Source organism: Mixophyes fleayi, chromosome 10 (assembly GCF_038048845.1).
Source record: "Mixophyes fleayi isolate aMixFle1 chromosome 10, aMixFle1.hap1, whole genome shotgun sequence".
In the NCBI taxonomy this organism is placed as follows: domain Eukaryota; kingdom Metazoa; phylum Chordata; class Amphibia; order Anura; family Limnodynastidae; genus Mixophyes; species Mixophyes fleayi.
In genome coordinates, this window is record NC_134411.1 from 16010541 (window position 1) to 16037736 (window position 27196).

At 35.8% G+C, this 27196-nt stretch overlaps 21 non-coding genes across 21 annotated transcripts; all 21 read right to left on the minus strand.

Moving 5' to 3' along the window:
• Positions 1–778: 778 nt before the first annotated feature.
• TRNAS-GCU (transfer RNA serine (anticodon GCU)) lies at positions 779–860 on the minus strand. The gene has a single exon. It is a non-coding gene; the product is annotated as a tRNA-Ser (tRNA).
• Positions 861–1924: 1064 nt separating this feature from the next.
• Positions 1925–2006, minus strand: TRNAS-GCU (transfer RNA serine (anticodon GCU)). Its single transcript has one exon. It is a non-coding gene; the product is annotated as a tRNA-Ser (tRNA).
• A 1064-nt stretch (positions 2007–3070) lies between these two features.
• Positions 3071–3152, minus strand: TRNAS-GCU (transfer RNA serine (anticodon GCU)). The gene has a single exon. It is a non-coding gene; the product is annotated as a tRNA-Ser (tRNA).
• A 1064-nt stretch (positions 3153–4216) lies between these two features.
• TRNAS-GCU (transfer RNA serine (anticodon GCU)) lies at positions 4217–4298 on the minus strand. Its single transcript has one exon. It is a non-coding gene; the product is annotated as a tRNA-Ser (tRNA).
• Positions 4299–5359: 1061 nt separating this feature from the next.
• TRNAS-GCU (transfer RNA serine (anticodon GCU)) lies at positions 5360–5441 on the minus strand. The gene has a single exon. It is a non-coding gene; the product is annotated as a tRNA-Ser (tRNA).
• Positions 5442–6505: 1064 nt separating this feature from the next.
• TRNAS-GCU (transfer RNA serine (anticodon GCU)) lies at positions 6506–6587 on the minus strand. The gene has a single exon. It is a non-coding gene; the product is annotated as a tRNA-Ser (tRNA).
• A 1064-nt stretch (positions 6588–7651) lies between these two features.
• On the minus strand, positions 7652–7733 carry TRNAS-GCU (transfer RNA serine (anticodon GCU)). Its single transcript has one exon. It is a non-coding gene; the product is annotated as a tRNA-Ser (tRNA).
• Positions 7734–8797: 1064 nt separating this feature from the next.
• TRNAS-GCU (transfer RNA serine (anticodon GCU)) lies at positions 8798–8879 on the minus strand. The gene has a single exon. It is a non-coding gene; the product is annotated as a tRNA-Ser (tRNA).
• A 2197-nt stretch (positions 8880–11076) lies between these two features.
• TRNAS-GCU (transfer RNA serine (anticodon GCU)) lies at positions 11077–11158 on the minus strand. The gene has a single exon. It is a non-coding gene; the product is annotated as a tRNA-Ser (tRNA).
• A 1065-nt stretch (positions 11159–12223) lies between these two features.
• Positions 12224–12305, minus strand: TRNAS-GCU (transfer RNA serine (anticodon GCU)). The gene has a single exon. It is a non-coding gene; the product is annotated as a tRNA-Ser (tRNA).
• Positions 12306–13369: 1064 nt separating this feature from the next.
• TRNAS-GCU (transfer RNA serine (anticodon GCU)) lies at positions 13370–13451 on the minus strand. Its single transcript has one exon. It is a non-coding gene; the product is annotated as a tRNA-Ser (tRNA).
• A 1064-nt stretch (positions 13452–14515) lies between these two features.
• Positions 14516–14597, minus strand: TRNAS-GCU (transfer RNA serine (anticodon GCU)). The gene has a single exon. It is a non-coding gene; the product is annotated as a tRNA-Ser (tRNA).
• Positions 14598–15661: 1064 nt separating this feature from the next.
• Positions 15662–15743, minus strand: TRNAS-GCU (transfer RNA serine (anticodon GCU)). The gene has a single exon. It is a non-coding gene; the product is annotated as a tRNA-Ser (tRNA).
• Positions 15744–16804: 1061 nt separating this feature from the next.
• TRNAS-GCU (transfer RNA serine (anticodon GCU)) lies at positions 16805–16886 on the minus strand. The gene has a single exon. It is a non-coding gene; the product is annotated as a tRNA-Ser (tRNA).
• Positions 16887–17950: 1064 nt separating this feature from the next.
• On the minus strand, positions 17951–18032 carry TRNAS-GCU (transfer RNA serine (anticodon GCU)). The gene has a single exon. It is a non-coding gene; the product is annotated as a tRNA-Ser (tRNA).
• Positions 18033–19096: 1064 nt separating this feature from the next.
• On the minus strand, positions 19097–19178 carry TRNAS-GCU (transfer RNA serine (anticodon GCU)). Its single transcript has one exon. It is a non-coding gene; the product is annotated as a tRNA-Ser (tRNA).
• Positions 19179–20242: 1064 nt separating this feature from the next.
• Positions 20243–20324, minus strand: TRNAS-GCU (transfer RNA serine (anticodon GCU)). Its single transcript has one exon. It is a non-coding gene; the product is annotated as a tRNA-Ser (tRNA).
• A 2196-nt stretch (positions 20325–22520) lies between these two features.
• Positions 22521–22602, minus strand: TRNAS-GCU (transfer RNA serine (anticodon GCU)). Its single transcript has one exon. It is a non-coding gene; the product is annotated as a tRNA-Ser (tRNA).
• A 1060-nt stretch (positions 22603–23662) lies between these two features.
• Positions 23663–23744, minus strand: TRNAS-GCU (transfer RNA serine (anticodon GCU)). Its single transcript has one exon. It is a non-coding gene; the product is annotated as a tRNA-Ser (tRNA).
• Positions 23745–24804: 1060 nt separating this feature from the next.
• TRNAS-GCU (transfer RNA serine (anticodon GCU)) lies at positions 24805–24886 on the minus strand. The gene has a single exon. It is a non-coding gene; the product is annotated as a tRNA-Ser (tRNA).
• Positions 24887–25946: 1060 nt separating this feature from the next.
• TRNAS-GCU (transfer RNA serine (anticodon GCU)) lies at positions 25947–26028 on the minus strand. The gene has a single exon. It is a non-coding gene; the product is annotated as a tRNA-Ser (tRNA).
• Positions 26029–27196: the final 1168 nt, after the last annotated feature.

The window sequence follows — 27196 nt, forward strand, 5'->3', positions numbered from 1 at the left end:
CATGACTTATGCTGATATTAGAGTGATAGAGTTCACTAAATGTTTGCATGAGTGTCCTTAATGAAAAGACTGACAATAAAGAACAGGAGTTGAGTTTGAATCTCAGCAGATCCTTTATTTGTGTCTTTCAACATCACAATTTGATCTTTGCTGCCATTGTAGAAGAAAAAAAGACAGTCATCCATGAATATGACATGCCAACTTCAATTATTCCGTCTTCAACTACACTTCCTTAATGGACTAGATTCTGATGCAACTTTGTTCATCTTCTTGCTTTTTGACTCTGAAATCATTATACAAAAGCATATTTAGATGGCAGTAACTAACCTGTGAAGGGTGGATTTGCAACACACCTTGTACTGCCCAATAGATGTGCAGTATATCACTTCAAAACATGTGGTTTTCAAGGAAAAGTCTGGTTCTTTAATCCCAAGAAGATTCCAGACATAAGGCACTGGTATAATAGCTGCTGAAAAATGTGTATTAGAAAGTTACTTTCTCAGGATCAATTAGAAATCAATCACTTTTAAGGTCAAGGTAGAATGCAGGGAAAAATGTAGTTTTCAGTTCCATGGGACCTACAAAATAGTGTCAAGAATTGTATTTCTACAAAGGAAATCTTTATGTTACTTGAGTAATCTTGGAGGTTAAATACTGTTTTCACTTCTATCAATTTTGAGTAGAATTGGATTTTGACTGGATTTGATTTGTTTGAACATATTCTTCTTTTTTTAGCCCGTTGGGGCCGTTTTGAATAAAATTTGCAGGTAACTCAGGACGACGAGGATGGGATTCGAACCCATGCGTGCAGAGCACAATGGATTAGCAGTCCATCGCCTTAACCACTCGGCCACCTCGTCCTTCTTATTTTTTAGACTGCGTCTTTTTCGAACATTTTTTGGAGAAACTCCTTTTAGACTGATGTTAAATTGAAATGTAGTGAGTTATCTAGCTTTGAAGTAAATGCATTTTACCTATTTAGATTCTCATCGTTATTACAGGGACTGGATATAAATCCACTCGTAACTGAGCCTTTGCTTGATGATCATTTATACTACTTTCAGTTGAAATATATTTTTGAACTACCTCTACCATGATGGTGCACCATCACAGACACAAATTCATATCTGATATAGCTGGTTAATAACATGACTTATGCTGATATTAGAGTGATAGAGTTCACTAAATGTTTGCATGAGTGTCCTTAATGAAAAGACTGACAATAAATAACAGGAGTTGAGTTTGAATCTCAGCAGATCCTTTATTTGTGTCTTTCAACATCACAATTTGATGTTTGCTGCCATTGTAGAAGAAAAAAAGACAGTCATCCATGAATAGGACATGCCAACTTCCATTATTCCGTCTTCAACTACACTTCCTTAATGGACTAGATTCTGATGCAACTTTGTTCATCTTCTTGCTTTTTGACTCTGAAATCATTATACAACAGCATATTTAGATGGCAGTAACTAACCTGTGAAGGGTGGATTTGCAACACACCTTGTACTGCCCAATAGATGTGCAGTATATCACTTCAAAACAATCGGTTTTCAAGGAAAAGTCTGGTTCTTTAATCCCAAGAAGATTTCAGACATAAGGCACTGGTATAATAGCTGCTGAAAAATGTGTATTAGAAAGTTACTTTCTCAGGATTAATTAGAAATCAATCACTTTTAAGGTCAAGGTAGAATGCAGGGAAAAATGTAGTTTTCAGTTCCATGGGACCTACAAAATAGTGACAAGAATTGTATTTCTACAAAGGAAATCTTTATGTTACTTGAATAATCTTGGAGGTTAAATACTGTTTTCACTTCTATCAATTTTGAGTAGATTTGGATTTTGATTGGATTTGATTTGTTTGAACATATTCTTCTTTTTTAGTCCCTTGGGGCCGTTTTGAATAAAATTTGCAGGTAACTCAGGACAACGAGGATGGGATTTGAACCCATGCGTGCAGAGCACAATGGATTAGCAATCCATCGCTTTAACCACTCGGCCACCACATCCTACTTATTCTTTACACTGCGTTTTTTCCCAACATTTTTTGGAGAAACTCCTTTTAGACTGATGTTAAATTGAAATGTAGTGAGTTGTCTAGCTTTGAAGTGAATGCATTTTACCTATTTAGATTCTCATCGTTATCACAGGGACTGGATATAAATCCACTCGTAACTGAGCCTTTGCTTGATGATCATTTATACTACTTTCAGTTGAAATATATTTTTGAACTACCTCTACCATGATGGTGCACCATCACAGACACAAATTCATATCTGATATAGCTGGTTAATAACATGACTTATGCTGATATTAGAGTGATAGAGTTCACTAAATGTTTGCATGAGTGTCCTTAATGAAAAGACTGACAATAAATAACAGGAGTTGAGTTTGAATCTCAGCAGATCCTTTATTTGTGTCTTTCAACATCACAATTTGATGTTTGCTGCCATTGTAGAAGAAAAAAAGACAGTCATCCATGAATATGACATGCCAACTTCCGTTATTCCGTCTTCAACTACACTTCCTTAATGGACTAGATTCTGATGCAACTTTGTTCATCTTCTTGCTTTTTGACTCTGAAATCATTATACAACAGCATATTTAGATGGCAGTAACTAACCTGTGAAGGGTGGATTTGCAACACACCTTGTACTGCCCAATAGATGTGCAGTATATCACTTCAAAACAATTGGTTTTCAAGGAAAAGTCTGGTTCTTTAATCCCAAGAAGATTCCAGACATAAGGCACTGGTATAATAGCTGCTGAAAAATGTGTATTAGAAAGTTACTTTCTCAGGATCAATTAGAAATCAATCACTTTTAAGGTCAAGGTAGAATGCAGGGAAAAAATAAGTTTTCAGCTCCATGGGACCTACAAAATAGTGTCAAGAATTGTATTTCTACAAAGGAAATCTTTATGTTACTTGAGTAATCTTGGAGGTTAAATACTGTTTTCACTTCTATCAATTTTGAGTAGAATTGGATTTTGATTGGATTTGATTTGTTTGAACATATTCTTCCTTTTTAGCCCGTTGGGGCCGTTTTGAATAAAATTTGCAGGTAACTCAGGACGACGAGGATGGGATTCGAACCCATGCGTGCAGAGCACAATGGATTAGCAGTCCATCGCCTTAACCACTCGGCCACCCCGTCCTACTTATTTTTTAGACTGCGTCTTTTTCGAACATTTTTTGGAGAAACACCTTTTAGACTGATGTTAAATTGAAATGTAGTGAGTTATCTAGCTTTGAAGTGAATGCATTTTACCTATTTAGATTCTCATCGTTATCACAGGGACTGGATATAAATCCACTCGTAACTGAGCCTTTGCTTGATGATCATTTATACTACTTTCAGTTGAAATATATTTTTGAACTACCTCTACCATGATGGTGCACCATCACAGACACAAATTCATATCTGATATAGCTGGTTAATAACATGACTTATGCTGATATTAGAGTGATAGAGTTCACTAAATGTTTGCATGGGTGTCCTTAATGAAAAGACTGACAATAAATAACAGGAGTTGAGTTTGAATCTCAGCAGATCCTTTATTTGTGTCTTTCAACATCACAATTTGATGTTTGCTGCCATTGTAGAAGAAAAAAAGACAGTCATCCATGAATAGGACATGCCAACTTCCATTATTCCGTCTTCAACTACACTTCCTTAATGGACTAGATTCTGATGCAACTTTGTTCATCTTCTTGCTTTTTGACTCTGAAATCATTATACAACAGCATATTAAGATGGCAGTAACTAACCTGTGAAGGGTGGATTTCCAACACACCTTGTACTGCCCAATAGATGTGCAGTATATCACTTCAAAACAATCGGTTTTCAAGGAAAAGTCTGGTTCTTTAATCCCAAGAAGATTCCAGACATAAGGCACTGGTATAATAGCTGCTGAAAAATGTGTATTAGAAAGTTACTTTCTCAGGATCAATTAGAAATCAATCACTTTTAAGGTCAAGGTAGAATGCAGGGAAAAATGTAGTTTTCAGTTCCATGGGACCTACAAAATAGTGACAAGAATTGTATTTCTACAAAGGAAATCTTTATGTTACTTGAATAATCTTGGAGGTTAAATACTGTTTTCACTTCTATCAATTTTGAGTAGATTTGGATTTTGATTGGATTTGATTTGTTTGAACATATTCTTCTTTTTTAGTCTGTTGGGGCCGTTTTGAATAAAATTTGCAGGTAACTCAGGACAACGAGGATGGGATTTGAACCCATGCTTGCAGAGCACAATGGATTAGCAATCCATCGCTTTAACCACTCGGCCACCACATCCTACTTATTTTTTACACTGCGTTTTTTCCCAACATTTTTTGGAGAAACTCCTTTTAGACTGATGTTAAATTGAAATGTAGTGAGTTGTCTAGCTTTGAAGTGAATGCATTTTACCTATTTAGATTCTCATCGTTATCACAGGGACTGGATATAAATCCACTCGTAACTGAGCCTTTGCTTGATGATCATTTATACTACTTTCAGTTGAAATATATTTTTGAACTACCTCTACCATGATGGTGCACCATCACAGACACAAATTCATATCTGATATAGCTGGTTAATAACATGACTTATGCTGATATTAGAGTGATAGAGTTCACTAAATGTTTGCATGAGTGTCCTTAATGAAAAGACTGACAATAAATAACAGGAGTTGAGTTTGAATCTCAGCAGATCCTTTATTTGTGTCTTTCAACATCACAATTTGATGTTTGCTGCCATTGTAGAAGAAAAAAAGACAGTCATCCATGAATATGACATGCCAACTTCCGTTATTCCGTCTTCAACTACACTTCCTTAATGGACTAGATTCTGATGCAACTTTGTTCATCTTCTTGCTTTTTGACTCTGAAATCATTATACAACAGCATATTTAGATAGCAGTAACTAACCTGTGAAGGGTGGATTTGCAACACACCTTGTACTGCCCAATAGATGTGCAGTATATCACTTCAAAACAATCGGTTTTCAAGGAAAAGTCTGGTTCTTTAATCCCAAGATTTCAGACATAAGGCACTGGTATAATAGCTGCTGAAAAATGTGTATTAGAAAGTTACTTTCTCAGGATTAATTAGAAATCAATCACTTTTAAGGTCAAGGTAGAATGCAGGGAAAAATGTAGTTTTCAGTTCCATGGGACCTACAAAATAGTGACAAGAATTGTATTTCTACGAAGGAAATCTTTATGTTACTTGAATAATCTTGGAGGTTAAATACTGTTTTCACTTCTATCAATTTTGAGTAGATTTGGATTTTGATTGGATTTGATTTGTTTGAACATATTCTTCTTTTTTAGTCCGTTGGGGCCGTTTTTAATAAAATTTGCCGGTAACTCAGGACAACGAGGATGGGATTTGAACCCATGCGTGCAGAGCACAATGGATTAGCAATCCATCGCTTTAACCACTCGGCCACCACATCCTACTTATTATTTACACTGCGTTTTTTCCCAACATTTTTTGGAGAAACTCCTTTTACACTGATGTTAAATTGAAATGTAGTGAGTTGTCTAGCTTTGAAGTGAATGCATTTTACCTATTTAGATTCTCATCGTTATCACAGGGACTGGATATAAATCCACTCGTAACTGAGCCTTTGCTTGATGATCATTTATACTACTTTCAGTTGAAATATATTTTTGAACTACCTCTACCATGATGGTGCACCATCACAGACACAAATTCATATCTGATATAGCTGGTTAATAACATGACTTATGCTGATATTAGAGTGATAGAGTTCACTAAATGTTTGCATGAGTGTCCTTAATGAAAAGACTGACAATAAATAACAGGAGTTGAGTTTGAATCTCAGCAGATCCTTTATTTGTGTCTTTCAACATCACAATTTGATGTTTGCTGCCATTGTAGAAGAAAAAAAGACAGTCATCCATGAATATGACATGCCAACTTCCATTATTCTGTCTTCAACTACACTTCCTTAATGGACTAGATTCTGATGCAACTTTGTTCATCTTCTTGCTTTTTGACTCTGAAATCATTATACAAAAGCATATTTAGATAGCAGTAACTAACCTGTGAAGGGTGGATTTGCAACACACCTTGTACTGCCCAATAGATGTGCAGTATATCACTTCAAAACAATCGGTTTTCAAGGAAAAGTCTGGTTCTTTAATCCCAAGAAGATTCCAGACATAAGGCACTGGTATAATAGCTGCTGAAAAATGTGTATTAGAAAGTTACTTTCTCAGGATCAATTAGAAATCAATCACTTTTAAGGTCAAGGTAGAATGCAGGGAAAAATGTAGTTTTCAGTTCCATGGGACCTACAAAATAGTGTCAAGAATTGTATTTCTACAAAGGAAATCTTTATGTTACTTGAGTAATCTTGGAGGTTAAATACTGTTTTCACTTCTATCAATTTTGAGTAGAATTGGATTTTGATTGGATTTGATTTGTTTGAACATATTCTTCCTTTTTAGCCCGTTAGGGCCGTTTTGAATAAAATTTGCAGGTAACTCAGGACGACGAGGATGGGATTCGACCCCATGCGTGCAGAGCACAATGGATTAGCAGTCCATCGCCTTAACCACTCGGCCACCTCATCCTACTTATTTTTTAGACTGCGTCTTTTTCGAACATTTTTTGGAGAAACACCTTTTAGACTGATGTTAAATTGAAATGTAGTGAGTTATCTAGCTTTTAAGTGAATGCATTTTACCTATTTAGATTCTCATCGTTATCACAGGGACTGGATATAAATCCACTCGTAACTGAGCCTTTGCTTGATGATCATTTATACTACTTTCAGTTGAAATATATTTTTGAACTACCTCTACCATGATGGTGCACCATCACAGACACAAATTCATATCTGATATAGCTGGTTAATAACATGACTTATGCTGATATTAGAGTGATAGAGTTCACTAAATGTTTGCATGAGTGTCCTTAATGAAAAGACTGACAATAAATAACAGGAGTTGAGTTTGAATCTCAGCAGATCCTTTATTTGTGTCTTTCAACATCACAATTTGATGTTTGCTGCCATTGTAGAAGAAAAAAAGACAGTCATCCATGAATAGGACATGCCAACTTCCATTATTCCGTCTTCAACTACACTTCCTTAATGGACTAGATTCTGATGCAACTTTGTTCATCTTCTTGCTTTTTGACTCTGAAATCATTATAGAAAAGCATATTAAGATGGCAGTAACTAACCTGTGAAGGGTGGATTTCCAACACACCTTGTACTGCCCAATAGATGTGCAGTATATCACTTCAAAACAATCGGTTTTCAAGGAAAAGTCTGGTTATTTAATCCCAAGAAGATTCCAGACATAAGGCACTGGTATAATAGCTGCTGAAAAATGTGTATTAGAAAGTTACTTTCTCAGGATCAATTAGAAATCAATCACTTTTAAGGTCAAGGTAGAATGCAGGGAAAAATGTAGTTTTCAGTTCCATGGGACCTACAAAATAGTGTCAAGAATTGTATTTCTACAAAGGAAATCTTTATGTTACTTGAGTAATCTTGGAGGTTAAATACAGTTTTCACTTCTATCAATTTTGAGTAGAATTGGATTTTGACTGGATTTGATTTGTTTGAACATATTCTTCTTTTTTAGCCCGTTGGGGCCGTTTTGAATAAAATTTGCAGGTAACTCAGGACGACGAGGATGGGATTCGAACCCATGCGTGCAGAGCACAATGGATTAGCAGTCCATCGCCTTAACCACTCGGCCACCTCATCCTACTTATTTTTTAGACTGCGTCTTTTTCGAACATTTTTTGGAGAAACTCCTTTTAGACTGATGTTAAATTGAAATGTAGTGAGTTATCTAGCTTTGAAGTGAATGCATTTTACCTATTTAGATTCTCATCGTTATCACAGGGACTGGATATAAATCCACTCGTAACTGAGCCTTTGCTTGATGATCATTTATACTACTTTCAGTTGAAATATATTTTTGAACTACCTCTACCATGATGGTGCACCATCACAGACACAAATTCATATCTGATATAGCTGGTTAATAACATGACTTATGCTGATATTAGAGTGATAGAGTTCACTAAATGTTTGCATAAGTGTCCTTAATGAAAAGACTGACAATAAATAACAGGAGTTGAGTTTGAATCTCAGCAGATCCTTTATTTGTGTCTTTCAACATCATAATTTGATGTTTGCTGCCATTGTAGAAGAAAAAAAGACAGTCATCCATGAATAGGACATGCCAACTTCCATTATTCCGTCTTCAACTACACTTCCTTAATGGACTAGATTCTGATGCAACTTTGTTCATCTTCTTGCTTTTTGACTCTGAAATCATTATACAACAGCATATTTAGATGGCAGTAACTAACCTGTGAAGGGTGGATTTGCAACACACCTTGTACTGCCCAATAGATGTGCAGTATATCACTTCAAAACAATTGGTTTTCAAGGAAAAGTCTGGTTCTTTAATCCCAAGAAGATTCCAGACATAAGGCACTGGTATAATAGCTGCTGAAAAATGTGTATTAGAAAGTTACTTTCTCAGGATCAATTAGAAATCAATCACTTTTAAGGTCAAGGTAGAATGCAGGGAAAAAATAAGTTTTCAGCTCCATGGGACCTACAAAATAGTGTCAAGAATTGTATTTCTACAAAGGAAATCTTTATGTTACTTGAGTAATCTTGGAGGTTAAATACTGTTTTCACTTCTATCAATTTTGAGTAGAATTGGATTTTGATTGGATTTGATTTCTTCGAACATATTCTTCTTTTTTAGCCCGTTGGGGCCGTTTTGAATAAAATTTGCAGGTAACTCAGGACGACGAGGATGGGATTCGAACCCATGCGTGCAGAGCACAATGGATTAGCAGTCCATCGCCTTAACCACTCGGCCACCTCATCCTACTTATTTTTTAGACTGCGTCTTTTTCGAACATTTTTTGGAGAAACTCCTTTTAGACTGATGTTAAATTGAAATGTAGTGAGTTATCTAGCTTTGAAGTGAATGCATTTTACCTATTTAGATTCTCATCGTTATCACAGGGACTGGATATAAATCCACTCGTAACTGAGCCTTTGCTTGATGATCATTTATACTACTTTCAGTTGAAATATATTTTTGAACTACCTCTACCATGATGGTGCACCATCACAGACACAAATTCATATCTGATATAGCTGGTAACATGACTTATGCTGATATTAGAGTGATAGAGTTCACTAAATGTTTGCATGAGTGTCCTTAATGAAAAGACTGACAATAAATAACAGGAGTTGAGTTTGAATCTCAGCAGATCCTTTATTTGTGTCTTTCAACATCACAATTTGATGTTTGCTGCCATTGTAGAAGAAAAAAAGACAGTCATCCATGAATATGACATGCCAACTTCCATTATTCCGTCTTCAACTACACTTCCTTAATGGACTAGATTCTGATGCAACTTTGTTCATCTTCTTGCTTTTTGACTCTGAAATCATTATACAACAGCATATTTAGATGGCAGTAACTAACCTGTGAAGGGTGGATTTGCAACACACCTTGTACTGCCCAATAGATGTGCAGTATATCACTTCAAAACAATCGGTTTTCAAGTAAAAGTCTGGTTCTTTAATCCCAAGAAGATTCCAGACATAAGGCACTGGTATAATAGCTGCTGAAAAATGTGTATTAGAAAGTTACTTTCTCAGGATCAATTAGAAATCAATCACTTTTAAGGTCAAGGTAGAATGCAGGGAAAAATGTAGTTTTCAGTTCCATGGGACCTACAAAATAGTGTCAAGAATTTTATTTCTACAAAGGAAATCTTTATGTTACTTGAGTAATCTTGGAGGTTAAATACTGTTTTCACTTCTATCAATTTTGGGTAGAATTGGATTTTGATTGGATTTGATTTCTTCGAACATATTCTTCTTTTTTAGCCCGTTGGGGCCGTTTTGAATAAAATTTGCAGGTAACTCAGGACGACGAGGATGGGATTCGAACCCATGCGTGCAGAGCACAATGGATTAGCATTAACCACTCGGCCACCTCGTCCTACTTATTTTTCAGACTGCGTCTTTTTTGAACATTTTTTGGAGAAACTCCTTTTAGACTGATGTTAAATTGAAATGTAGTGAGTTATCTAGCTTTGAAGTGAATGCATTTTACCTATTTAGATTCTCATCGTTATCACAGGGACTGGATATAAATCCACTCGTAACTGAGCCTTTGCTTGATGATCATTTATACTACTTTCAGTTGAAATATATTTTTGAACTACCTCTACCATGATGGTGCACCATCACAGACACAAATTCATATCTGATATAGCTGGTTAATAACATGACTTATGCTGATATTAGAGTGATAGAGTTCACTAAATGTTTGCATGAGTGTCCTTAATGAAAAGACTGACAATAAATAACAGGAGTTGAGTTTGAATCTCAGCAGATCCTTTATTTGTGTCTTTCAACATCACAATTTGATGTTTGCTGCCATTGTAGAAGAAAAAAAGACAGTCATCCATGAATATGACATGCCAACTTCCATTATTCCGTCTTCAACTACACTTCCTTAATGGACTAGATTCTGATGCAACTTTGTTCATCTTCTTGCTTTTTGACTCTGAAATCATTATACAACAGCATATTTAGATGGCAGTAACTAACCTGTGAAGGGTGGATTTGCAACACACCTTGTACTGCCCAATAGATGTGCAGTATATCACTTCAAAACATGTGGTTTTCAAGGAAAAGTCTGGTTCTTTAATCCCAAGAAGATTCCAGACATAAGGCACTGGTATAATAGCTGCTGAAAAATGTGTATTAGAAAGTTACTTTCTCAGGATCAATTAGAAATCAATCACTTTTAAGGTCAAGGTAGAATGCAGGGAAAAATGTAGTTTTCAGTTCCATGGGACCTACAAAATAGTGTCAAGAATTGTATTTCTACAAAGGAAATCTTTATGTTACTTGAGTAATCTTGGAGGTTAAATACTGTTTTCACTTCTATCAATTTTGAGTAGAATTGGATTTTGACTGGATTTGATTTGTTTGAACATATTCTTCTTTTTTTAGCCCGTTGGGGCCGTTTTGAATAAAATTTGCAGGTAACTCAGGACGACGAGGATGGGATTCGAACCCATGCGTGCAGAGCACAATGGATTAGCAGTCCATCGCCTTAACCACTCGGCCACCTCGTCCTTCTTATTTTTTAGACTGCGTCTTTTTCGAACATTTTTTGGAGAAACTCCTTTTAGACTGATGTTAAATTGAAATGTAGTGAGTTATCTAGCTTTGAAGTAAATGCATTTTACCTATTTAGATTCTCATCGTTATCACAGGGACTGGATATAAATCCACTCGTAACTGAGCCTTTGCTTGATGATCATTTATACTACTTTCAGTTGAAATATATTTTTGAACTACCTCTACCATGATGGTGCACCATCACAGACACAAATTCATATCTGATATAGCTGGTTAATAACATGACTTATGCTGATATTAGAGTGATAGAGTTCACTAAATGTTTGCATGAGTGTCCTTAATGAAAAGACTGACAATAAAGAACAGGAGTTGAGTTTGAATCTCAGCAGATCCTTTATTTGTGTCTTTCAACATCACAATTTGATCTTTGCTGCCATTGTAGAAGAAAAAAAGACAGTCATCCATGAATATGACATGCCAACTTCAATTATTCCGTCTTCAACTACACTTCCTTAATGGACTAGATTCTGATGCAACTTTGTTCATCTTCTTGCTTTTTGACTCTGAAATCATTATACAAAAGCATATTTAGATGGCAGTAACTAACCTGTGAAGGGTGGATTTGCAACACACCTTGTACTGCCCAATAGATGTGCAGTATATCACTTCAAAACATGTGGTTTTCAAGGAAAAGTCTGGTTCTTTAATCCCAAGAAGATTCCAGACATAAGGCACTGGTATAATAGCTGCTGAAAAATGTGTATTAGAAAGTTACTTTCTCAGGATCAATTAGAAATCAATCACTTTTAAGGTCAAGGTAGAATGCAGGGAAAAATGTAGTTTTCAGTTCCATGGGACCTACAAAATAGTGTCAAGAATTGTATTTCTACAAAGGAAATCTTTATGTTACTTGAGTAATCTTGGAGGTTAAATACTGTTTTCACTTCTATCAATTTTGAGTAGAATTGGATTTTGACTGGATTTGATTTGTTTGAACATATTCTTCTTTTTTTAGCCCGTTGGGGCCGTTTTGAATAAAATTTGCAGGTAACTCAGGACGACGAGGATGGGATTCGAACCCATGCGTGCAGAGCACAATGGATTAGCAGTCCATCGCCTTAACCACTCGGCCACCTCGTCCTTCTTATTTTTTAGACTGCGTCTTTTTCGAACATTTTTTGGAGAAACTCCTTTTAGACTGATGTTAAATTGAAATGTAGTGAGTTATCTAGCTTTGAAGTAAATGCATTTTACCTATTTAGATTCTCATCGTTATTACAGGGACTGGATATAAATCCACTCGTAACTGAGCCTTTGCTTGATGATCATTTATACTACTTTCAGTTGAAATATATTTTTGAACTACCTCTACCATGATGGTGCACCATCACAGACACAAATTCATATCTGATATAGCTGGTTAATAACATGACTTATGCTGATATTAGAGTGATAGAGTTCACTAAATGTTTGCATGAGTGTCCTTAATGAAAAGACTGACAATAAATAACAGGAGTTGAGTTTGAATCTCAGCAGATCCTTTATTTGTGTCTTTCAACATCACAATTTGATGTTTGCTGCCATTGTAGAAGAAAAAAAGACAGTCATCCATGAATAGGACATGCCAACTTCCATTATTCCGTCTTCAACTACACTTCCTTAATGGACTAGATTCTGATGCAACTTTGTTCATCTTCTTGCTTTTTGACTCTGAAATCATTATACAACAGCATATTTAGATGGCAGTAACTAACCTGTGAAGGGTGGATTTGCAACACACCTTGTACTGCCCAATAGATGTGCAGTATATCACTTCAAAACAATCGGTTTTCAAGGAAAAGTCTGGTTCTTTAATCCCAAGAAGATTTCAGACATAAGGCACTGGTATAATAGCTGCTGAAAAATGTGTATTAGAAAGTTACTTTCTCAGGATTAATTAGAAATCAATCACTTTTAAGGTCAAGGTAGAATGCAGGGAAAAATGTAGTTTTCAGTTCCATGGGACCTACAAAATAGTGACAAGAATTGTATTTCTACAAAGGAAATCTTTATGTTACTTGAATAATCTTGGAGGTTAAATACTGTTTTCACTTCTATCAATTTTGAGTAGATTTGGATTTTGATTGGATTTGATTTGTTTGAACATATTCTTCTTTTTTAGTCCCTTGGGGCCGTTTTGAATAAAATTTGCAGGTAACTCAGGACAACGAGGATGGGATTTGAACCCATGCGTGCAGAGCACAATGGATTAGCAATCCATCGCTTTAACCACTCGGCCACCACATCCTACTTATTCTTTACACTGCGTTTTTTCCCAACATTTTTTGGAGAAACTCCTTTTAGACTGATGTTAAATTGAAATGTAGTGAGTTGTCTAGCTTTGAAGTGAATGCATTTTACCTATTTAGATTCTCATCGTTATCACAGGGACTGGATATAAATCCACTCGTAACTGAGCCTTTGCTTGATGATCATTTATACTACTTTCAGTTGAAATATATTTTTGAACTACCTCTACCATGATGGTGCACCATCACAGACACAAATTCATATCTGATATAGCTGGTTAATAACATGACTTATGCTGATATTAGAGTGATAGAGTTCACTAAATGTTTGCATGAGTGTCCTTAATGAAAAGACTGACAATAAATAACAGGAGTTGAGTTTGAATCTCAGCAGATCCTTTATTTGTGTCTTTCAACATCACAATTTGATGTTTGCTGCCATTGTAGAAGAAAAAAAGACAGTCATCCATGAATATGACATGCCAACTTCCGTTATTCCGTCTTCAACTACACTTCCTTAATGGACTAGATTCTGATGCAACTTTGTTCATCTTCTTGCTTTTTGACTCTGAAATCATTATACAACAGCATATTTAGATGGCAGTAACTAACCTGTGAAGGGTGGATTTGCAACACACCTTGTACTGCCCAATAGATGTGCAGTATATCACTTCAAAACAATTGGTTTTCAAGGAAAAGTCTGGTTCTTTAATCCCAAGAAGATTCCAGACATAAGGCACTGGTATAATAGCTGCTGAAAAATGTGTATTAGAAAGTTACTTTCTCAGGATCAATTAGAAATCAATCACTTTTAAGGTCAAGGTAGAATGCAGGGAAAAAATAAGTTTTCAGCTCCATGGGACCTACAAAATAGTGTCAAGAATTGTATTTCTACAAAGGAAATCTTTATGTTACTTGAGTAATCTTGGAGGTTAAATACTGTTTTCACTTCTATCAATTTTGAGTAGAATTGGATTTTGATTGGATTTGATTTGTTTGAACATATTCTTCCTTTTTAGCCCGTTGGGGCCGTTTTGAATAAAATTTGCAGGTAACTCAGGACGACGAGGATGGGATTCGAACCCATGCGTGCAGAGCACAATGGATTAGCAGTCCATCGCCTTAACCACTCGGCCACCCCGTCCTACTTATTTTTTAGACTGCGTCTTTTTCGAACATTTTTTGGAGAAACACCTTTTAGACTGATGTTAAATTGAAATGTAGTGAGTTATCTAGCTTTGAAGTGAATGCATTTTACCTATTTAGATTCTCATCGTTATCACAGGGACTGGATATAAATCCACTCGTAACTGAGCCTTTGCTTGATGATCATTTATACTACTTTCAGTTGAAATATATTTTTGAACTACCTCTACCATGATGGTGCACCATCACAGACACAAATTCATATCTGATATAGCTGGTTAATAACATGACTTATGCTGATATTAGAGTGATAGAGTTCACTAAATGTTTGCATGGGTGTCCTTAATGAAAAGACTGACAATAAATAACAGGAGTTGAGTTTGAATCTCAGCAGATCCTTTATTTGTGTCTTTCAACATCACAATTTGATGTTTGCTGCCATTGTAGAAGAAAAAAAGACAGTCATCCATGAATAGGACATGCCAACTTCCATTATTCCGTCTTCAACTACACTTCCTTAATGGACTAGATTCTGATGCAACTTTGTTCATCTTCTTGCTTTTTGACTCTGAAATCATTATACAACAGCATATTAAGATGGCAGTAACTAACCTGTGAAGGGTGGATTTCCAACACACCTTGTACTGCCCAATAGATGTGCAGTATATCACTTCAAAACAATCGGTTTTCAAGGAAAAGTCTGGTTCTTTAATCCCAAGAAGATTCCAGACATAAGGCACTGGTATAATAGCTGCTGAAAAATGTGTATTAGAAAGTTACTTTCTCAGGATCAATTAGAAATCAATCACTTTTAAGGTCAAGGTAGAATGCAGGGAAAAATGTAGTTTTCAGTTCCATGGGACCTACAAAATAGTGACAAGAATTGTATTTCTACAAAGGAAATCTTTATGTTACTTGAATAATCTTGGAGGTTAAATACTGTTTTCACTTCTATCAATTTTGAGTAGATTTGGATTTTGATTGGATTTGATTTGTTTGAACATATTCTTCTTTTTTAGTCTGTTGGGGCCGTTTTGAATAAAATTTGCAGGTAACTCAGGACAACGAGGATGGGATTTGAACCCATGCTTGCAGAGCACAATGGATTAGCAATCCATCGCTTTAACCACTCGGCCACCACATCCTACTTATTTTTTACACTGCGTTTTTTCCCAACATTTTTTGGAGAAACTCCTTTTAGACTGATGTTAAATTGAAATGTAGTGAGTTGTCTAGCTTTGAAGTGAATGCATTTTACCTATTTAGATTCTCATCGTTATCACAGGGACTGGATATAAATCCACTCGTAACTGAGCCTTTGCTTGATGATCATTTATACTACTTTCAGTTGAAATATATTTTTGAACTACCTCTACCATGATGGTGCACCATCACAGACACAAATTCATATCTGATATAGCTGGTTAATAACATGACTTATGCTGATATTAGAGTGATAGAGTTCACTAAATGTTTGCATGAGTGTCCTTAATGAAAAGACTGACAATAAATAACAGGAGTTGAGTTTGAATCTCAGCAGATCCTTTATTTGTGTCTTTCAACATCACAATTTGATGTTTGCTGCCATTGTAGAAGAAAAAAAGACAGTCATCCATGAATATGACATGCCAACTTCCGTTATTCCGTCTTCAACTACACTTCCTTAATGGACTAGATTCTGATGCAACTTTGTTCATCTTCTTGCTTTTTGACTCTGAAATCATTATACAACAGCATATTTAGATAGCAGTAACTAACCTGTGAAGGGTGGATTTGCAACACACCTTGTACTGCCCAATAGATGTGCAGTATATCACTTCAAAACAATCGGTTTTCAAGGAAAAGTCTGGTTCTTTAATCCCAAGATTTCAGACATAAGGCACTGGTATAATAGCTGCTGAAAAATGTGTATTAGAAAGTTACTTTCTCAGGATTAATTAGAAATCAATCACTTTTAAGGTCAAGGTAGAATGCAGGGAAAAATGTAGTTTTCAGTTCCATGGGACCTACAAAATAGTGACAAGAATTGTATTTCTACGAAGGAAATCTTTATGTTACTTGAATAATCTTGGAGGTTAAATACTGTTTTCACTTCTATCAATTTTGAGTAGATTTGGATTTTGATTGGATTTGATTTGTTTGAACATATTCTTCTTTTTTAGTCCGTTGGGGCCGTTTTTAATAAAATTTGCCGGTAACTCAGGACAACGAGGATGGGATTTGAACCCATGCGTGCAGAGCACAATGGATTAGCAATCCATCGCTTTAACCACTCGGCCACCACATCCTACTTATTATTTACACTGCGTTTTTTCCCAACATTTTTTGGAGAAACTCCTTTTACACTGATGTTAAATTGAAATGTAGTGAGTTGTCTAGCTTTGAAGTGAATGCATTTTACCTATTTAGATTCTCATCGTTATCACAGGGACTGGATATAAATCCACTCGTAACTGAGCCTTTGCTTGATGATCATTTATACTACTTTCAGTTGAAATATATTTTTGAACTACCTCTACCATGATGGTGCACCATCACAGACACAAATTCATATCTGATATAGCTGGTTAATAACATGACTTATGCTGATATTAGAGTGATAGAGTTCACTAAATGTTTGCATGAGTGTCCTTAATGAAAAGACTGACAATAAATAACAGGAGTTGAGTTTGAATCTCAGCAGATCCTTTATTTGTGTCTTTCAACATCACAATTTGATGTTTGCTGCCATTGTAGAAGAAAAAAAGACAGTCATCCATGAATATGACATGCCAACTTCCATTATTCTGTCTTCAACTACACTTCCTTAATGGACTAGATTCTGATGCAACTTTGTTCATCTTCTTGCTTTTTGACTCTGAAATCATTATACAAAAGCATATTTAGATAGCAGTAACTAACCTGTGAAGGGTGGATTTGCAACACACCTTGTACTGCCCAATAGATGTGCAGTATATCACTTCAAAACAATCGGTTTTCAAGGAAAAGTCTGGTTCTTTAATCCCAAGAAGATTCCAGACATAAGGCACTGGTATAATAGCTGCTGAAAAATGTGTATTAGAAAGTTACTTTCTCAGGATCAATTAGAAATCAATCACTTTTAAGGTCAAGGTAGAATGCAGGGAAAAATGTAGTTTTCAGTTCCATGGGACCTACAAAATAGTGTCAAGAATTGTATTTCTACAAAGGAAATCTTTATGTTACTTGAGTAATCTTGGAGGTTAAATACTGTTTTCACTTCTATCAATTTTGAGTAGAATTGGATTTTGATTGGATTTGATTTGTTTGAACATATTCTTCCTTTTTAGCCCGTTAGGGCCGTTTTGAATAAAATTTGCAGGTAACTCAGGACGACGAGGATGGGATTCGACCCCATGCGTGCAGAGCACAATGGATTAGCAGTCCATCGCCTTAACCACTCGGCCACCTCATCCTACTTATTTTTTAGACTGCGTCTTTTTCGAACATTTTTTGGAGAAACACCTTTTAGACTGATGTTAAATTGAAATGTAGTGAGTTATCTAGCTTTTAAGTGAATGCATTTTACCTATTTAGATTCTCATCGTTATCACAGGGACTGGATATAAATCCACTCGTAACTGAGCCTTTGCTTGATGATCATTTATACTACTTTCAGTTGAAATATATTTTTGAACTACCTCTACCATGATGGTGCACCATCACAGACACAAATTCATATCTGATATAGCTGGTTAATAACATGACTTATGCTGATATTAGAGTGATAGAGTTCACTAAATGTTTGCATGAGTGTCCTTAATGAAAAGACTGACAATAAATAACAGGAGTTGAGTTTGAATCTCAGCAGATCCTTTATTTGTGTCTTTCAACATCACAATTTGATGTTTGCTGCCATTGTAGAAGAAAAAAAGACAGTCATCCATGAATAGGACATGCCAACTTCCATTATTCCGTCTTCAACTACACTTCCTTAATGGACTAGATTCTGATGCAACTTTGTTCATCTTCTTGCTTTTTGACTCTGAAATCATTATAGAAAAGCATATTAAGATGGCAGTAACTAACCTGTGAAGGGTGGATTTCCAACACACCTTGTACTGCCCAATAGATGTGCAGTATATCACTTCAAAACAATCGGTTTTCAAGGAAAAGTCTGGTTATTTAATCCCAAGAAGATTCCAGACATAAGGCACTGGTATAATAGCTGCTGAAAAATGTGTATTAGAAAGTTACTTTCTCAGGATCAATTAGAAATCAATCACTTTTAAGGTCAAGGTAGAATGCAGGGAAAAATGTAGTTTTCAGTTCCATGGGACCTACAAAATAGTGTCAAGAATTGTATTTCTACAAAGGAAATCTTTATGTTACTTGAGTAATCTTGGAGGTTAAATACAGTTTTCACTTCTATCAATTTTGAGTAGAATTGGATTTTGACTGGATTTGATTTGTTTGAACATATTCTTCTTTTTTAGCCCGTTGGGGCCGTTTTGAATAAAATTTGCAGGTAACTCAGGACGACGAGGATGGGATTCGAACCCATGCGTGCAGAGCACAATGGATTAGCAGTCCATCGCCTTAACCACTCGGCCACCTCATCCTACTTATTTTTTAGACTGCGTCTTTTTCGAACATTTTTTGGAGAAACTCCTTTTAGACTGATGTTAAATTGAAATGTAGTGAGTTATCTAGCTTTGAAGTGAATGCATTTTACCTATTTAGATTCTCATCGTTATCACAGGGACTGGATATAAATCCACTCGTAACTGAGCCTTTGCTTGATGATCATTTATACTACTTTCAGTTGAAATATATTTTTGAACTACCTCTACCATGATGGTGCACCATCACAGACACAAATTCATATCTGATATAGCTGGTTAATAACATGACTTATGCTGATATTAGAGTGATAGAGTTCACTAAATGTTTGCATAAGTGTCCTTAATGAAAAGACTGACAATAAATAACAGGAGTTGAGTTTGAATCTCAGCAGATCCTTTATTTGTGTCTTTCAACATCATAATTTGATGTTTGCTGCCATTGTAGAAGAAAAAAAGACAGTCATCCATGAATAGGACATGCCAACTTCCATTATTCCGTCTTCAACTACACTTCCTTAATGGACTAGATTCTGATGCAACTTTGTTCATCTTCTTGCTTTTTGACTCTGAAATCATTATACAACAGCATATTTAGATGGCAGTAACTAACCTGTGAAGGGTGGATTTGCAACACACCTTGTACTGCCCAATAGATGTGCAGTATATCACTTCAAAACAATTGGTTTTCAAGGAAAAGTCTGGTTCTTTAATCCCAAGAAGATTCCAGACATAAGGCACTGGTATAATAGCTGCTGAAAAATGTGTATTAGAAAGTTACTTTCTCAGGATCAATTAGAAATCAATCACTTTTAAGGTCAAGGTAGAATGCAGGGAAAAAATAAGTTTTCAGCTCCATGGGACCTACAAAATAGTGTCAAGAATTGTATTTCTACAAAGGAAATCTTTATGTTACTTGAGTAATCTTGGAGGTTAAATACTGTTTTCACTTCTATCAATTTTGAGTAGAATTGGATTTTGATTGGATTTGATTTCTTCGAACATATTCTTCTTTTTTAGCCCGTTGGGGCCGTTTTGAATAAAATTTGCAGGTAACTCAGGACGACGAGGATGGGATTCGAACCCATGCGTGCAGAGCACAATGGATTAGCAGTCCATCGCCTTAACCACTCGGCCACCTCATCCTACTTATTTTTTAGACTGCGTCTTTTTCGAACATTTTTTGGAGAAACTCCTTTTAGACTGATGTTAAATTGAAATGTAGTGAGTTATCTAGCTTTGAAGTGAATGCATTTTACCTATTTAGATTCTCATCGTTATCACAGGGACTGGATATAAATCCACTCGTAACTGAGCCTTTGCTTGATGATCATTTATACTACTTTCAGTTGAAATATATTTTTGAACTACCTCTACCATGATGGTGCACCATCACAGACACAAATTCATATCTGATATAGCTGGTAACATGACTTATGCTGATATTAGAGTGATAGAGTTCACTAAATGTTTGCATGAGTGTCCTTAATGAAAAGACTGACAATAAATAACAGGAGTTGAGTTTGAATCTCAGCAGATCCTTTATTTGTGTCTTTCAACATCACAATTTGATGTTTGCTGCCATTGTAGAAGAAAAAAAGACAGTCATCCATGAATATGACATGCCAACTTCCATTATTCCGTCTTCAACTACACTTCCTTAATGGACTAGATTCTGATGCAACTTTGTTCATCTTCTTGCTTTTTGACTCTGAAATCATTATACAACAGCATATTTAGATGGCAGTAACTAACCTGTGAAGGGTGGATTTGCAACACACCTTGTACTGCCCAATAGATGTGCAGTATATCACTTCAAAACAATCGGTTTTCAAGTAAAAGTCTGGTTCTTTAATCCCAAGAAGATTCCAGACATAAGGCACTGGTATAATAGCTGCTGAAAAATGTGTATTAGAAAGTTACTTTCTCAGGATCAATTAGAAATCAATCACTTTTAAGGTCAAGGTAGAATGCAGGGAAAAATGTAGTTTTCAGTTCCATGGGACCTACAAAATAGTGTCAAGAATTTTATTTCTACAAAGGAAATCTTTATGTTACTTGAGTAATCTTGGAGGTTAAATACTGTTTTCACTTCTATCAATTTTGGGTAGAATTGGATTTTGATTGGATTTGATTTCTTCGAACATATTCTTCTTTTTTAGCCCGTTGGGGCCGTTTTGAATAAAATTTGCAGGTAACTCAGGACGACGAGGATGGGATTCGAACCCATGCGTGCAGAGCACAATGGATTAGCATTAACCACTCGGCCACCTCGTCCTACTTATTTTTCAGACTGCGTCTTTTTTGAACATTTTTTGGAGAAACTCCTTTTAGACTGATGTTAAATTGAAATGTAGTGAGTTATCTAGCTTTGAAGTGAATGCATTTTACCTATTTAGATTCTCATCGTTATCACAGGGACTGGATATAAATCCACTCGTAACTGAGCCTTTGCTTGATGATCATTTATACTACTTTCAGTTGAAATATATTTTTGAACTACCTCTACCATGATGGTGCACCATCACAGACACAAATTCATATCTGATATAGCTGGTTAATAACATGACTTATGCTGATATTAGAGTGATAGAGTTCACTAAATGTTTGCATGAGTGTCCTTAATGAAAAGACTGACAATAAATAACAGGAGTTGAGTTTGAATCTCAGCAGATCCTTTATTTGTGTCTTTCAACATCACAATTTGATGTTTGCTGCCATTGTAGAAGAAAAAAAGACAGTCATCCATGAATATGACATGCCAACTTCCATTATTCCGTCTTCAACTACACTTCCTTAATGGACTAGATTCTGATGCAACTTTGTTCATCTTCTTGCTTTTTGACTCTGAAATCATTATACAACAGCATATTTAGATGGCAGTAACTAACCTGTGAAGGGTGGATTTGCAACACACCTTGTACTGCCCAATAGATGTGCAGTATATCACTTCAAAACAATCGGTTTTCAAGGAAAAGTCTGGTTCTTTAATCCCAAGAAGATTCCAGACATAAGGCACTGGTATAATAGCTGCTGAAAAATGTGTATTAGAAAGTTACTTTCTCAGGATCAATTAGAAATCAATCACTTTTAAGGTCAAGGTAGAATGCAGGGAAAAATGTAGTTTTCAGTTCCATGGGACCTACAAAATAGTGTCAAGAATTTTATTTCTACAAAGGAAATCTTTATGTTACTTGAGTAATCTTGGAGGTTAAATACTGTTTTCACTTCTATCAATTTTGGGTAGAATTGGATTTTGATTGGATTTGATTTCTTCGAACATATTCTTCTTTTTTAGCCCGTTGGGGCCGTTTTGAATAAAATTTGCAGGTAACTCAGGATGACAAAGATAGGATTCGAACCCATGCGTGCAGAGCACAATGGATTAGCAGTCCATCGCCTTAACCACTCGGCCACCTCGTCCGACTTTTTTTTTATACAGCGTTTTTTTCCAACATTTTTTGGAGAAACTCCTTTTAGACTGATGTTAAATTGAAATGTAGTGAGTTATCTAGCTTTGAAGTGAATGCATTTTACCTATTTAGATTCTCATCGTTATCACAGGGACTGGATATAAATCCACTCGTAACTGAGCCTTTGCTTGATGATCATTTATACTACTTTCAGTTGAAATATATTTTTGAACTACCTCTACCATGATGGTGCACCATCACAGACACAAATTCATATCTGATATAGCTGGTAACATGACTTATGCTGATATTAGAGTGATAGAGTTCACTAAATGTTTGCATGAGTGTCCTTAATGAAAAGACTGACAATAAATAACAGGAGTTGAGTTTGAATCTCAGCAGATCCTTTATTTGTGTCTTTCAACATCACAATTTGATGTTTGCTGCCATTGTAGAAGAAAAAAAGACAGTCATCCATGAATATGACATGCCAACTTCCATTATTCCGTCTTCAACTACACTTCCTTAATGGACTAGATTCTGATGCAACTTTGTTCATCTTCTTGCTTTTTGACTCTGAAATCATTATACAAAAGCATATTTAGATGGCAGTAACTAACCTGTGAAGGGTGGATTTGCAACACACCTTGTACTGCCCAATAGATGTGCAGTATATCACTTCAAAACAATCGGTTTTCAAGGAAAAGTCTGGTTCTTTAATCCCAAGAAGATTCCAGACATAAGGCACTGGTATAATAGCTGCTGAAAAATGTGTATTAGAAAGTTACTTTCTCAGGATCAATTAGAAATCAATCACTTTTAAGGTCAAGGTAGAATGCAGGGAAAAATGTAGTTTTCAGTTCCATGGGACCTACAAAATAGTGTCAAGAATTGTATTTCTACAAAGGAAATCTTTATGTTACTTGAGTAATCTTGGAGGTTAAATACTGTTTTCACTTCTATCAATTTTGAGTAGAATTGGATTTTGATTGGATTTGATTTCTTCGAACATATTCTTCTTTTTTAGCCCGTTGGGGCCGTTTTGAATAAAATTTGCAGGTAACTCAGGACGACGAGGATGGGATTCGAACCCATGCGTGCAGAGCACAATGGATTAGCAGTCCATCGCCTTAACCACTCGGCCACCTCGTCCTACTTATTTTTTAGACTGCGTCTTTTTCGAACATTTTTTGGAGAAACTCCTTTTAGACTGATGTTAAATTGAAATGTAGTGAGTTATCTAGCTTTGAAGTGAATGCATTTTACCTATTTAGATTCTCATCGTTATCACAGGGACTGGATATAAATCCACTCGTAACTGAGCCTTTGCTTGATGATCATTTATACTACTTTCAGTTGAAATATATTTTTGAACTACCTCTACCATGATGGTGCACCATCACAGACACAAATTCATATCTGATATAGCTGGTAACATGACTTATGCTGATATTAGAGTGATAGAGTTCACTAAATGTTTGCATGAGTGTCCTTAATGAAAAGACTGACAATAAATAACAGGAGTTGAGTTTGAATCTCAGCAGATCCTTTATTTGTGTCTTTCAACATCACAATTTGATGTTTGCTGCCATTGTAGAAGAAAAAAAGACAGTCATCCATGAATATGACATGCCAACTTCCATTATTCCGTCTTCAACTACACTTCCTTAATGGACTAGATTCTGATGCAACTTTGTTCATCTTCTTGCTTTTTGACTCTGAAATCATTATACAAAAGCTCATTTAGATGGCAGTAACTAACCTGTGAAGGGTGGATTTGCAACACACCTTGTACTGCCCAATAGATGTGCAGTATATCACTTCAAAACAATCGGTTTTCAAGGAAAAGTCTGGTTCTTTAATCCCAAGAAGATTCCAGACATAAGGCACTGGTATAATAGCTGCTGAAAAATGTGTATTAGAAAGTTACTTTCTCAGGATCAATTAGAAATCAATCACTTTTAAGGTCAAGGTAGAATGCAGGGAAAAATGTAGTTTTCAGTTCCATGGGACCTACAAAATAGTGTCAAGAATTGTATTTCTACAAAGGAAATCTTTATGTTACTTGAGTAATCTTGGAGGTTAAATACTGTTTTCACTTCTATCAATTTTGAGTAGAATTGGATTTTGATTGGATTTGATTTCTTCGAACATATTCTTCTTTTTTAGCCCGTTGGGGCCGTTTTGAATAAAATTTGCAGGTAACTCAGGACGACGAGGATGGGATTCGAACCCATGCGTGCAGAGCACAATGGATTAGCAGTCCATCGCCTTAACCACTCGGCCACCTCGTCCTACTTAATTTTTAGACTGCGTCTTTTTCGAACATTTTTTGGAGAAACTCCTTTTAGACTGATGTTAAATTGAAATGTAGTGAGTTATCTAGCTTTGAAGTGAATGCATTTTACCTATTTAGATTCTCATCGTTATCACAGGGACTGGATATAAATCCACTCGTAACTGAGCCTTTGCTTGATGATCATTTATACTACTTTCAGTTGAAATATATTTTTGAACTACCTCTACCATGATGGTGCACCATCACAGACACAAATTCATATCTGATATAGCTGGTAACATGACTTATGCTGATATTAGAGTGATAGAGTTCACTAAATGTTTGCATGAGTGTCCTTAATGAAAAGACTGACAATAAATAACAGGAGTTGAGTTTGAATCTCAGCAGATCCTTTATTTGTGTCTTTCAACATCACAATTTGATGTTTGCTGCCATTGTAGAAGAAAAAAAGACAGTCATCCATGAATATGACATGCCAACTTCCATTATTCCGTCTTCAACTACACTTCCTTAATGGACTAGATTCTGATGCAACTTTGTTCATCTTCTTGCTTTTTGACTCTGAAATCATTATACAAAAGCATATTTAGATGGCAGTAACTAACCTGTGAAGGGTGGATTTGCAACACACCTTGTACTGCCCAATAGATGTGCAGTATATCACTTCAAAACAATCGGTTTTCAAGGAAAAGTCTGGTTCTTTAATCCCAAGAAGATTCCAGACATAAGGCACTGGTATAATAGCTGCTGAAAAATGTGTATTAGAAAGTTACTTTCTCAGGATCAATTAGAAATCAATCACTTTTAAGGTCAAGGTAGAATGCAGGGAAAAATGTAGTTTTCAGTTCCATGGGACCTACAAAATAGTGTCAAGAATTGTATTTCTACAAAGGAAATCTTTATGTTACTTGAGTAATCTTGGAGGTTAAATACTGTTTTCACTTCTATCAATTTTGAGTAGAATTGGATTTTGATTGGATTTGATTTCTTCGAACATATTCTTCTTTTTTAGCCCGTTGGGGCCGTTTTGAATAAAATTTGCAGGTAACTCAGGACGACGAGGATGGGATTCGAACCCATGCGTGCAGAGCACAATGGATTAGCAGTCCATCGCCTTAACCACTCGGCCACCTCGTCCTACTTAATTTTTAGACTGCGTCTTTTTCGAACATTTTTTGGAGAAACTCCTTTTAGACTGATGTTAAATTGAAATGTAGTGAGTTATCTAGCTTTGAAGTGAATGCATTTTACCTATTTAGATTCTCATCGTTATCACAGGGACTGGATATAAATCCACTTGTAACTGAGCCTTTGCTTGATGATCATTTATACTACTTTCAGTTGAAATATATTTTTGAACTACCTCTACCATGATGGTGCACCATCAAAGACACAAATTCATATCTGATATAGCTGGTAACATGACTTATGCTGATATTAGAGTGATAGAGTTCACTAAATGTTTGCATGAGTGTCCTTAATGAAAAGACTGACAATAAATAACAGGAGTTGAGTTTGAATCTCAGCAGATCCTTTATTTGTGTCTTTCAACATCACAATTTGATGTTTGCTGCCATTGTAGAAGAAAAAAAGACAGTCATCCATGAATATGACATGCCAACTTCCATTATTCCGTCTTCAACTACACTTCCTTAATGGACTAGATTCTGATGCAACTTTGTTCATCTTCTTGCTTTTTGACTCTGAAATCATTATACAACAGCATATTTAGATGGCAGTAACTAACCTGTGAAGGGTGGATTTGCAACACACCTTGTACTGCCCAATAGATGTGCAGTATATCACTTCAAAACAATCGGTTTTCAAGGAAAAGTCTGGTTCTTTAATCCCAAGAAGATTCCAGACATAAGGCACTGGTATAATAGCTGCTGAAAAATGTGTATTAGAAAGTTACTTTCTCAGGATCAATAAGAAATCAATCACTTTTAAGGTCAAGGTAGAATGCAGGGAAAAATGTAGTTTTCAGTTCCATGGGACCTACAAAATAGTGTCAAGAATTTTATTTCTACAAAGGAAATCTTTATGTTACTTGAGTAATCTTGGAGGTTAAATACTGTTTTCACTTCTATCAATTTTGGGTAGAATTGGATTTTGATTGGATTTGATTTCTTCGAACATATTCTTCTTTTTTAGCCCGTTGGGGCCGTTTTGAATAAAATTTGCAGGTAACTCAGGACGACGAGGATGGGATTCGAACCCATGCGTGCAGAGCACAATGGATTAGCATTAACCACTCGGCCACCTCGTCCTACTTATTTTTCAGACTGCGTCTTTTTCGAACATT